This window comes from Trachypithecus francoisi, unplaced genomic scaffold (assembly GCF_009764315.1).
Source record: "Trachypithecus francoisi isolate TF-2019V2 unplaced genomic scaffold, Tfra_2.0 Contig01579, whole genome shotgun sequence".
Classification (NCBI taxonomy): Eukaryota; Metazoa; Chordata; class Mammalia; order Primates; family Cercopithecidae; genus Trachypithecus; species Trachypithecus francoisi.
Window position 1 is genome coordinate 9795889 of NW_022681442.1, and position 13082 is coordinate 9808970.

Here is a 13082-nt window from a genome sequence, read left to right on the forward strand (position 1 = left end):
CTCATCATCTGCACAGCCGGAACGACTTCAGGGCTGGGTCCAGCGCTGGCGGAGCCGCCCCTCCTCCCGGCCCGGCCGCCCCCTACCTTGATGCCAGCCCGGTTACCCACGCCCCGGGCGGCGCTTGCCCGCCCTTTACGGACTCGGTGCTCGCGGCCACACGGGGGCGCTGGCGCCCGCCGCGCTCCTCCCTGCGCAGAACCCGGAGAACAAAGGGCGCCCCGAGACCTCGGCCTCTCTCACCTGGAGCCACCTGCTTCCCTGGCGCTGGCCGCAGCGCCAGGCCAGCATCCCGGCTCCGCGAAGGAGTTAATTTTTGTTCAGCCCTGCTCTTAGAAATCTGTTAAAGAAATCGCTCCCCCCTTGATGGCCTTTCTCCCCAGCTTGAGGACAAAATACGAGAGCTCTGGGACTCTAAAAGGGTTACTAGGTTTGTGGTTTTACGATGTGTGGGGCTCCGTATTCTCCACTCCCCCCCACCCCCCGAGTTTACCAGGATCCTGGCAGCATCATTTTTCTCCCCTTTGGTTTATGAAAGTGAACTTTTTTTTTTGAGACAGAGTCTTGCTCTGTAGGTCAGGCTGGAGTGCAGTGGCGCCATCTCGGCACACTGCAACTTCCTTGTCCTGGGTTCAAGCAATTCCCCTGCCTTAGCCTCCCGAGTAGCTGGGATTACAGTCGTGTGCCACCACGCCCGGCTAATTCTTGTATTTTTAGTAGAGCTGGGGTGTCGCCATGTTGGCCAGGCTGGTCTCGAACTCCTGACCTCAGGTAATCCGCCCGCCTTGGCTTCTCAAAGTGCTGGGATTACAGGCGTGAGCCACTGCGCCTGGCGAAAGTGAACTGCTTTTCACATTTGGAAGAAGTAGACACACACCCTCGGGAAAGAGTGTAACAAACCAAAGGCAGAAATCAAGAGCAAAGAGAAAGAAACGCACCGTGGAAATGAGGTCATTGCAGGGAAAGGTAATTTCCCCACACGGTTCAATCAGCCTTATCCTAAACTGGCTTTTGTTCCCCACCTTCCAAAGAGACAACGCTGACTGTGTGCACAAACCTATGTACATGTGCCTCTTTGCACTTATGCGGATGCTTTAGGAAATCCTGGAGGAGGCTGAGTTGCAATCATCAATCAACAAGCATCTATCAAGAGCCTGTAAGGTATAGACACAGCCCCATAAACGGCTCCCACTAGCCAGGTAGTGCCAGATCCTGGGAATCTAGAGACGGGAGATGCAACCCGGGCCTTTCTGAGTGTTAGCATTTAGTGGTCCCCAAATAACCGCTTTCCAGCAAAATTGTTGTCCAAGGTAAGTTTCTGCTGGGCTTTCCCTACGGACACGGCTATCTTGGTTCAGCAAAGCCTTTCTTCCCTCTGGGCTTGAGGCTCAAAGCACACAGCAGTGAATTTCTGAGGATCGGAGGGAGCGGGAATCCTCAAAGGGAGGAATTTAGGGCTCATAGAAACTCCCTCTGAGACCAGGGGCTACTTCCAGGGGGCCCCAGGATCAGAAGGTGATGGTGCAGACTAAAATCTTTTATCTTTATCTATATGTATTTATTTATTTTGTGAGATGGAGTCTTGCTCTGTGTCCCAGGCTGGAGGGCAGTGGCGCTATCTCGGCTCACTGCAGCCCCTACCTCCTCGGTTCAAGCGATTCTCCTACCTCAGCCTCCCGAGTAGCTGGGATTACAGGCACGTGCCACCATGCCCAGATAAGTTTTGTATTTTTTAGTAGAGACGGGGTTTCACCATGTTGGCCAGGCTGGTCTCAGACTCCTGACCTCAAGTGATCCGCCCTCCTCGGCCTCCCAAAGTGCTGAGATTACAGGTGTTTGCCACCATGCCTGGCTAAAATCGTTTTCACTGTCAACAGTAAGACCTATCCTGTGTATCTCCTGCACTGTTCTCCATCTAAGGAGTAGAATTCTTGTCCCTACCTCCACCCTGGTAAGGCAAGATGCCCATTTAGGGCATGGGGAGCAGTCCAGGGATGGTGAGCACGGAGACCTGGAGAAGGAGGGCAGGAGCAGTTCCCGGGGACTCCTCTGACTAAGGAGGTCTTCTTGGAGGAGGAAGCGGAAAGCAGGGTGTGCTCTCCAGCACAGCCCAATACATCGTCTGCCATGGTGAAAATACCCTATAATACTGCACTCTCCAATGTAGTGGCCTGGCCCCATGTGACTGGTGAGCACTTGAATTGTGGCTAGTGCTACTGAGGAGCTGAAGCTGAAGTCTTATTTAATTTTAATTGATTTAACTTTAAATAATCATGTTGGGTGGTGGTTAACATTATCAGACAGCACAGCTCCAGGCAGCGATAAGGGTGTGGGTGGGGTGGGAGCAGAAGGGATATTGTTGCTAATCTCATCCTCATTTACCCCACCCTGGCTAAAATCACTTGTTTAGTTTCTGTCCAGTGAGCTGGGAAACCTTGTTGTGGTGGAGGTGGTCGTGATGTGTGGAGGGTGGGTCACAGTCAAGAAATGACATGCCATAAATTGCCCTTAAACAGCAGTGGGCCAGGGATTAGAGGACTTTTCCGGTAGATACTCGTTACCACTAGACAGGGGTCAACAGCAGGGTTCCTAGACTATGGTTTCAGAATGCTTTGAAGAGGATGTTCACTTCCTATAACACCAGGGCGGCCTTCAGTGATGGCTAGACAAGTTTTCAGCTCCAGGTGGAGGCGGGGAATGTTCAGAGATAGGCTGGAAATCATAGACAAATTTATTTTCAAGATAGAAGGCGGACACTTAGTTATGCAAAAGAAGATGAGGCCAAGGTTAGGGGGTGGGATGGGGCTTGTTCAGTAACTCTCCTAGACTTGCATAGTTAGCCCTTGACCACATTGGGATAAAAACCCAGGTCTTGGGGGCCCTGACTCAGCGCTGTTTCTATGGCACCACATTACTTGTCAAAAATACCTTGATACCTTGGACACTGTAGATGTTTCATACAGCTGGCTTGGCCAACCAGCTAATTGACCTATCGGTTTTTCATAGATTCAGATTGGCAGAAGCCAAAGGTAGGAATGTGTTTGTGGCCACAGGGGTGACACAAGGAATAGTACTGGGGTCAGAGTCCATAATGCCCTCCACTGGAGTTCCCCCAGGTTTTAACTGTGAAATGGTTCAGAGGTTCGGTGAATAGTGCAATAAGCAATGTATCCTGTCAACTGTATAGTGTCAAGAGTTAACATTTTGCATGTTTGCTTTATCTGTGTGTGTTTGTGCTTTTTTTCCTGAGCCACTTGAAAGTCAGTTGTAAGCATCAAGACATTTAATCCTTTACACTTTGGCATGGATCTTACAAGAATACAGAAAATTTCCTACAAAGCCAAGCTGTTATAATCTTATGTAAGTGAATTCACAACAATCTCTCATATTCAGTCTCTAATGTTAATATGATCTCCTATCTGGACCATATTAAAATTTCCCCAATTATCCTCCACCCACTTTTATAGTGATTTCTGCTTTTGTTTAATTTTTTTAAAAAACACAGAAAGCATTCAAGGTTCCCAAATTGCCCTTCTGTTACATTTTGAGCAACAAACCCGATTACTCATTTGTAAATTGCAAATGTGTCGCAGAATTTTATTTATTTATTTATTTATTTATTTTTTGAGCCGGAGTCTGGCTCTGTCGCCCAGGCTGGAGTGTGGTGGCCGGATCTCAGCTCACTGCAAGCTCGGCCTCCTGGGTTTACGCCATTCTCCTGCCTCAGCCTCCCAAGTAGCCGGGACTACAGGCGCCCGCCTTGTCGTCCGGCTAGTTTTTTGTATTCTTTTTTTTTTTTTTTTTTTGAGACGGAGTCTCGCTCTGTCGCCCAGGCTGGAGTGCAGTGGCCGGATCTCAGCTCACTGCAAGCTCCGCCTCCCGGGTTCACGCTATTCTCCTGCCTCAGCCTCCGGAGTAGCTGGGACTACAGGCGCCCACCACCTCGCCCGGCTAGTTTTTTTGTATTTTTTTTTGTAGAGACGGGGTTTCACCATGTTAGCCAGGATGGTCCCGATCTCCTGACCTCGTGATCCGCCTGTCTCGGCCTCCCAAAGTGCTGGGATTACAGGCTTGAGCCACCGCGCCCGGCCCGAATTTTAAGCCTTAATTTCTGAAATGCAAGTCTTAGTAATTCTTAAAAATTTTTGATTTCCATTTGTTATTGACAATAATCATTCTGTGAACCACAAATTGCTCCTTTATTCCTCCCCTATTTTGAAGACTATACAGATTCAGCAGATGAAACTATAGGTGTGTGAAAGAGGTGTCTAACAAGTGTATGCACCTAAACTTGAAGGCACTTTGAAATATTAACAACAATAATAACCCTTACAGAAATCCTTCCTGAAGCACTTGAAGGAGGAGAAGTGAGCTGAACTCATGGTGAATGGGTAATTGTTTTCTGGAAATAGTAACAGTTTCAGAGGCAATGAATGCTACTTGAAATATCTCAGTTTTAGCCAGGCGTGGTGCCTCACGTCTGTAATCCCAGCACTTTGGGAGGCCACGGCGGTTGGATCACTTGAGGCCAGGAGTTCGAGACCAGCCTGGCCAACATGATGAAAACCCGTCTCTACTAAAAATACAAAAATTAGCCAGGTGTGGTGGCAGGAACCTGTAGTCGTAGCTACTTGGGAGGCTGAGGCAGGAGAATCGCTTGAACCTGGAAGGTGGAGGTTGCAGTGAGCTGAGATTGCGCCACTGCACTCCAGCCTGGGCAACACCTGGGCAACAGAATGAGACTCTGTCTCAAAAAAAAATAGGAAAGAAAGAAATATCTCAGTTCTACAAGGTGTGGAATCACCTAGAAAGAGCCTAATTGCCTGGCATTGGATGGGTGAGACTCACCTGCCATGGTGGACTTGCACTCGTGGCCATTGTAACCCCAGCTGGGTCAGGAACACAGACTTTTCTGGGTTTTGCTGCCATTAACCAGAGGGGTGGCTTTGAGCCCATCACATCCCCTCTGTGTGCCCTGCTTTCTTCCCCTGTAAAATCCAGGGGTCACAGTTGATGCGCTGTCTTAGGTTTGACACGCACTTCCTCACCTTTGGGCCTGGTCTCCTTCGGAAGAACAACCTGTGCCACTCAAGCCACTCAGAAATTCAGGAAATGGTTAGAGCAGAGCAACCTTTATTCAGATGTCCCTTGTGGTTTTCAAGAAGCTCTTTCCTTGGGGACAGAGGTGTCCTTGCTCTCTCTTAGCTATTTAATAGGGTCAAAGAGGATTCAATGAATTGGGATGTGACAAGCACTTAGGCATTTTTATTTGGATGGTCCTCATGGTATTGGGAAACTCTTTGGCACATGTGAAGGTTATGTGTTTTCTATGATTATTCTTAGCCATATACAGTAGTTCACCCTTATATGTAGTTCTCCTAGTAGGAAAAGTGTCTTCTGCCTGGCACTGTCCTTGCCTCCCCCGGACCGCTGCTGGGGAGTAGTGGACACTGATGGGCATTGTGACGCCTCCTGTTTGGATGTTTTTTTCCTATGCTTACACACTATGAGCAAGTTTAATTTATAAATTAGGCACAGTAAAGTACTAACAATAGACCAGGCGTGGTGGCTCACACCTGTAACCCCAGCACTTTGGGAGGCTGAGGCGGGTGGATCACTTGAGGTCAGGAGTTTGAGACCAGCCTGGCCATCATGGCGAAACCCTGTCTCTACTAAAAATACAAACATTAGCCAGGCGTGGTGGCGGACATCTGTAATCCCAGGTACTTGGGGGGCTGAGACAGGAGAATCTCTTGAACTCAGGAGGCGGAGGTTACAATGAGCTGAGATGGCACCACTGCGCTTCAGCCTGGGTGACAGGGCAAGACTCTGTCTCAAAAAAAAAAGTATTAATAATAATAAACTAATAAAAAATAGGACAATTCTAATAAAAGTTACATGAATGTGGTCTCTCAATTAAAATACCTTATTGTACTATGCTCACCTATTTTCAGACCGCGCGCTGAGGCTGACCTCAGGTAACTGAGGGTAACTGAAACCACGGCAAAGGAAACTGCATATCAGGGTGGACTACTGTGTATGGCTAGTAATCCTCAAGAGCCTTGCTCATATGTCAAAGTTTCTCAAAACCATGAGGATCATCTGAATAAAAAGTCTAAGTGAGGCCAGGTCTGGTGGCTCACGCCTGTAATCTCAGTGCTTTGGGAGGCTAAGGAGGGAGGATCACTTGAGGCCAGGAGTTTGAGACCATCCTGGGCAACATAATGAGACCCCTGCCTCTACAAAAAATACAAAAATTAGCTGGGCATGGTGGTGCATGCCTGTAGTCCCAGCTACTCAGGAGGCTGAGGTGGGAGGATTGCGTGAGCCCAGGAGGTTGAGGCTGCAGTAAGCTGTGATTGTGCCACTGCCCTCCAGTCTGTGTGACAGAGAAAGATCCTGTCTCAAAAAACCAAACCAAACCAAACCAAAACAAAAACAATTAAGTGCCGGGCGTGGTAGCTCATGCCTGTAATCCCAGCACTATGGGAGGTGGGTGGATCATTTGGTGAAACGCCATCTCCACTAAAAATATAAAAAAATTAGCCGGGCGTGGTGGCAGGCGCTTATAATCCCAGGTATTCGGGAGGCTGAGGCAGGAGAATCACTTGAACCCAGGAGGACTGCTGAGGTTGTAGTGAGCCCAGATTGTGCCACTGCACTCTGGATGACAGAGCAAGACTCCATCTCAAAAAAACAAAAAACAAAAACAAAACTAAACGAAGTGCTTGTCATGTATACACATGTAACAAACCTGCACATTGTGCACAGGTACCCTAGAACTTAAAGTATAATTAAAAACAAAAACCAAAAAACTAAGTGCTTGTCACGTCCTAACTCATTTAATCCTCTTAGTGATCCTATTAAAGATCTAGGAGATAAGAACCATTATTTTCCCCATTTTATAGCTGAGAAAATGGAAAACTCACAGAACTCAAGCAACTGATCTGAGGTTACACAGCGTTTTTTTTTTTTTTTTTTTTTTTTTGAGACGGAGTTTCTCTCTTGTTACCCAGGCTGGAGTACAATGGGTGATCTCGGCTCACAGCAACCTCTGCCTCCCGGGTTCTAGTAATTCTCCCGCCTCAGCCTCTTGAGTAACTGGGATAAGAGGCATGCACCACCATGCCCAGCTAATTTTATATTTTTAGTAGAGAAGGGGTTTCTCCCATGTTGGTCTGGCTGGTCTTGAACTCCTGACCTCAGGTGATCCACTTGGCTTGGCCTCCCAAAGTGCTGGGATTACAGGCGTGAGCCTCCATGCCCGGCTTTTTGTTTTGTTTTGTTTTTTGAGAGGGAGTCTTGCTCTGTCACCCAGGCTGGAGTGCAGGGGGGTGATCTCAGCTCACTGCAATCTCTGCCTCCCGGGTTCAAGGGATTACAGGCATGCACCACCACAAGTAGCCAATTTTTGTGTTTTTAGTAGAGATGGCATTTAGCCATGTTGTTCAGCCTGGTCTCGACTTCCTGGCTTCCAGTGATCCGCTTGCCTCGGCCTCCCAAAGTGCTGGGATTACAGGTGTGAGCCACCGCGCCGGGCCACAGGTCACACAGCTATTGAGTGAAGAAAGCTGCATCCAGCCTCTCAGCTTAAGAAAGCCATTCCCCTTTGCCTCAAAGAGAGGCTATACTTCCAGAAGGACTTTGTCTCCGGGGAAGCCTTGACTTTGGAATTCAGGCCCAGTTCTAAGTTTAAAATAATTGATGCTGTTCAGTAGTGGGATCAATGATTTTGCTTCAGCATCCCTGAAGATGGGCTGGAGCTGTCAGGGGATCCAGCCTCTCCCCTTACCCAGAAGTAAATACTCTTATCATAGTCCTCTGACTATTCTATATCCTTCCATTTGAGTGCTTCTTTCATGCTGCAGGCATTATTGAGACGTAGCTTACAGAATGAAATTCCTGGTGTTGCAGGGAGCTCAGATCCAGCCGGGAAGGTTCACGAGCACTTCATGTCAGCAGCCTTTATTTTCATCTAACGTTTCCTTAGAGTGAAGGAACAGCCACCCATTACAACACAAATTATTAAAAGAAGAATTCCAAATCTTCAAAGGAGAGAGGCCCGTGGCAGTGAGTGTTCCCACTCCCTTCTCCTTTCTCTTCCCATCACCAATGGGCTAGCAGCACAATTTGTTTCTTGAAACTTTTGGGGGCATCGGAGTTCTGGTGTCCTCATTTTTCTTCCCTCCCATTGATGTATCATTACTAGAGAGAAAAAAGAAGGGCGTCTCGAGGGCTTTTGAAAAAAAAAAAAAAAAGGGTGACTACTCAAGACATTTTGTAAAGGGGGGAAAATTGCGAAGAAAAGAGACCTCGGTAGGGGGTGGAGGGACTGTGAATGTGTCCTTGTCTGGCGGTTCTTTCAGCTGAAACCTGGTGCTGGCGTTCGCAGTTCAGTTCAAACTGTCACCTTTAGTTCTTACTGGCTTTTTTGCCCTTGCCCCAGAACCTCAACAGATTGGGGCTTATTTACCTATTCACAGTCCGCCGTGGAAGCTCATTAATAGGCTTTATTAGCAACACCATTCATGGGAGGCCATTGACGAAAGGGGTTCCAGCCACTTGAAGAGGGAAGAGAAAAGAAAAAAAACTGTAAAGAGATTATTTTCTCATTCAGAAGCCTCACTGGTGTGAAGGTTTTCCTGGACGGTCTCAGGTCACTTGAAGACTAAATATGGGGACAGAATTATTTTTTAAAAATAATTCTAAACATGCTTTTTTTTTTCCCCTCAAAACCAAAGAGTTTGCTATTGTGGACTTGTGGGTTTCAGTCCCTTAGAAATGAGCACTCTTTAGGGAGTAAGGAGCTTTTGACAGATTGGTGTCTTTTCATCTCTATAAAAAATACATTCTGCAAACTGTGCCTGGACATTAAAGTAGGTGTTCTTATTTGTCATTTTCAGCGGAAAGCTTCCTTTCCATTCAACGTGCATAAAGCTATTGATGAATGGAGGATAGGGACAGAGGCTTCCTGCACCATTAATTTATGTGAGAATGTGTTAACAGCATTTTCAATGGCTCATGGATGTGGTGCAGGATGGGAAAGGAATCTGTCCTGAGACACTCGAGTTTCCCATTGGTGGGGAATATAAAGATGTAAGTGGCAGCCTGCGAGCAGGCAGACACGTTCAGCTGCATCCCTTTTCTGAGAACTTGAAACATACTGCTATCAGAAGAACCCAGGTGGGAGGGAATGGCTACGCGTCACCTGGGCTGAGGTGTCTGTTAATGTACAGGCTCTGGGCTAATCCAGATTAGAGGACTTGACCAAAAACATACCCTCCCACCAAGCATATAGAGGGATAATTTTGCTTAAGAACCAGTTTTTATTTTGTTGCTATCAAATTTCCAAAATATAATGTTATAGCCTTTTGCCTGAGACAGTTAAATGGATTTCTTACTTGTGTGGCTTTTAAGTAACTTGTATAAACGTTTTCTGTGCTATATTGTGAATAAAAATCATTTTCTAATCATGTGGCACCCTGAAAAATATTTTTGTAAATGTTATGAAGTGTGCAATGTTAGTGACACAGGTGCAAATACGTTTCTAAATGCAGGAAAAGTCTGTTTTCCAAGTCAGGTTTGTTCTCAATGCTTCATCTATCTTTAGGCCTCAAAAGGATTCTAAAGCATTTCTGGGTTTAGTGATCTTTTCTAAAGAAAAATAATTAAGGTTTTAATCTATATGGTCTTGAACTTAAGCACGACTGCTCAGGAGCTGGATGAATAAGGAGGGAGAAAAAGCATATTTAAAATAAATTATTCTGAAGACATGGCTTAGTGAAAAGGTGAATGGAAATAGGAACTTTAACCAGTTACAGCTTGGCGTGCAGTTGAAGAATCAGATTTTGCATTTATGATTTTGAATCTAAGATTCAGAGGGAGGAATTACTTTGTTCAAGGTCCAGCTATTTATGGTAGAGTCTTTAGACTCCTTTGAATTTCGTTTTATTAATCCAAACATATATTACTAAATACTTTTTTTTTGGATGCAATTTTTGACTTTTTCTGAGAGAGCCACATTCGTCAGGCTCTCCCAGTAGCCAGCTGTGTGATCCTAGGCAAATTACTTAACCTCTCTGATCCTTAGTTTCCTTATCAGAAACTGGGAATAGTACTCCGCAGGGTGGTTGGGGAGACGAAATAGAATCACCTATGTACTGTGACCCTCACATAGTAGGGCCTCCATTAATATTCAGTTTTTTCCTCTCATTTCTATTGTTTAGAAGGACAGAAAAATGCAATGTCCTGCGGACATTTCCAAGTTGCTTTCTCTCCTCCAAAAGCTTCAGTTGCCTGACAACCCTCCCCGCAGTACCAAGAAGGCGCATTTTAAAGTCTCTTTATATGGGGAGGGCAGGGTTAGAGCCTTCGGTCACTTGTTTTCTAACTTAACATAAAACAACGTAACGCAGCCGCTCAGCGAGCCGTTGGCCAGCCTCGCTCGCCCGGGGAGGAGGGAGAAGGTGGCGCGGGGCGCGGGACCAGGCCTTATTCGGAGGCTGTCGCTGCATCCCTACGGCCGGATCGCGGCCGAGCCCTCGCCTCCCCGGCCGGTGTCTCCGGCTGCTCGGAGGCGTCGGGAGCCGCGCGGGGCTCGGGGCGGCCCGGGCGCGCGGCGCTGATTGGCAGAGAGGGCGCCGCCGTCCAGGAAACGGCTCGGGTTTCAGCGGGGGCGTGACCCGCCGCGAGGAGGCGGAGGCGGCGGCGGCGGCGGCGCGGGCGGCGGCGGCAGGAGAGCGCGGTGGAGAGCCGAGCGGGCGGGCGGCGGGTGCGGAGCGGGCGAGCGAGCGCGCGCGGCCGCCACAAAGCTCGGGCGCCGCGGGGCTGCATGCGGCGTACCTGGCCCGGCGCGGCGACTGCTCTCCGGGCTGGCGGGGGCCGGCCGCGAGCCCCGGGGGCCCCGAGGCCGCAGCTTGCCTGCGCGCTCTGAGCCTTCGCAACTCGCGAGCAAAGTTTGGTGGAGGCGACGCCAAGCTTGAGTCCTTTCTTCCTCTCGTTCCCCAAATCCGAGGGCAGCCCGCGGGCGTCATGCCCGCGCTCCTCCGCAGCCTGGGGTGCGCGTGAAGCCCGGGAGCCTTGGCGCCGGCGAAGACCCAAGGACCACTCTTCTGCGTTTTGGAGTTGCTCCCCCCAACCCCGGGCTCGTCGCTTTCTCCATCCCGACCCACGCGGGGCGCAGGGATAACACAAATCGCGGAGGAGCGTTGCCATTCAAGGTAATCGCCGCGCAAGACGCCTCGGGGAGCTTCCCCAGTCGGGGACGTGGACGCCAGGGGAGCCCGGGACGCCGGGTGCACCGTCCTCTGGGCAGGGGGCGCGGAAGGACTGGCATTGTGGAGGGCGCTCCGCGTCCTCCCTCTGTGGCTGCATAGGTGATGGGGGAGGTGGGTGCGTGCTGACGGCCGGTGTTCGGGAAGTTCTGCCTCTGCCACCCCCATCCAGATGCTGACATCTGCCTCTAGCGTTGACGCCCCCCTCCCTGTCAAACCCTGGCGGGCGCATTCCCGCTGACTGGGCGCGTTTCTCCGACCCCAGAGCAGACGGGCGAAGGTTCGCCTGCCCGTGGCACAGCCCCGCAGGCCGGGTCCCAGGGGGCATCTCCGAGGTGCTCCATCCGTGGGTCCTGGGAACTTCCGTCCCATCCAGGCCCCGCGGAGGCCCGTTTTTCGGGAGGGGGCCGCTGGGGTGGGGCCGGTGACATCCCGTAGGGGTGGCGATGGTCAGGGGTGGCACTGTCGGGGAGGCGACGGCTCCAGTGCCCGGTTTTCGGTGCCGGGGCGCCCCTCGCCCACAGCCGCCGTCGGCGCTGGAGGGAGCGCAGCGCGCCTGGGGCTAGGGGGCGAACTGGACCGACTTTTTCTAGTTCGCCTGCCTGCTCTGCGGCAGCGGCTGGGAGATGTCGAAAGCGCAGGCGAGTTCTAACTTGCGCGCTCATTCTTGCTCATTCTTTCGGCGACGGGGCCGCGCTGGGGAAATCAGCCGAGGGCCCTGCGTGGCGCTGGCTCCGACCCTCGCGGACCGCGAACCTGGCGCAGGAGGCCGGCCCGGGGGCCACCAGCCTCCGTCACTCTCCTCGCACCCCACTCCCTTGCAAATCGTTCTCCAGACCCTTCTTCTTTTCGCCCAATTCAATAAAACCTACCCTTAAAGGCAAACCTGCTTTCAAACTCAGGGCACCCATTATATGTTTGGTGTGAAACGCTATCAACATTTAAAACTCCATTGTCTCCCTGGTCCCAAATCCCTGTAAATCTTCCACTGGGCTCGACTCATTTTCATCTGAAAAGCCTGTTTAGTTTGAATAGAAAAGCAATCAGGCGCCCCTCTCCCTTTCCCTGGAATGTCAATTAAAATGCAGATTTCTCTGAGCTCTTTAGCGCCCCGAGAAGGGGGAGAAAAACAGGATATTTCAGGCAAACAAATGAAAGAAGTGCTGCCCTGAAAGGGGGTGTTGGTGAGGAGTACCCCCAAGCTGCTCGCAAGTTCTGATTGGACGCAAGCATTAAACTGGGAGGGCATTGTGGTCCTGAGTCAGTGTGTGTGTTTTGAGATTTCAATTTGTTGAGGAATTTCCCCCCAGACTTGACCCCTTGACAGCTCCCGCTCCTACTGAGTGCTGGGGAGAAGTAGGGAGGCCTTAAACGAAGAGATGGGTCCACACTTTGGAGGAGCCGGGCACTGTTGACTTTCCTGATGTGAAATCTACCTAGGAACAAAACGCCAGATGCTGCCGGTGGCCGAGCCAGCAGTGTGTCGACAGATCACCCCTTAGGTGGAAGCCCAAAGCGGAGGGCGTTGTATTGATCTGCCTTCTTGGAGGGCCGGGGTTTTGGGAATGTCATGGTAAATTGAAGAGCCCAGCACAAGCCTGGCATGGGGACCACTCCGCAGCCAAGCCCTTCCTCCTTGTCACTTTGCCTGTCTTTGGGGGCAGGCCTGTGCCGAGGTGAAAATGGACCGCGGGGGTGGGGGTGGGGGGTGGGGGCGGGCGGCCGGCCGAGAAGAGCCATCCATCAGAGGGAGGGTGACAACTCCTCCCGCGTGCAGGCTGAGAAGAGAGTTCCCTTTCAAGGGGAAAA

The 13082-nt window shown here is 50.2% G+C and overlaps 1 protein-coding gene across 19 annotated transcripts in view; it reads left to right on the forward strand.

The window, feature by feature from the left end:
* Nucleotides 1–10501: 10501 nt before the first annotated feature.
* The window catches only part of FGFR2 (fibroblast growth factor receptor 2), a 120576-nt gene continuing 117995 nt past the window's right edge, over nucleotides 10502–13082 (forward strand). For 18 of the 19 annotated variants that reach the window (XM_033180791.1, XM_033180825.1, XM_033180815.1 and 15 more), the window contains exon 1: nucleotides 10502–11219. The gene's annotated coding sequence lies outside the window, so the exon portion shown is untranslated. The remainder of the gene's footprint in view (nucleotides 11220–13082) is intronic. The other variant, XM_033180875.1, reaches the window with a different exon arrangement.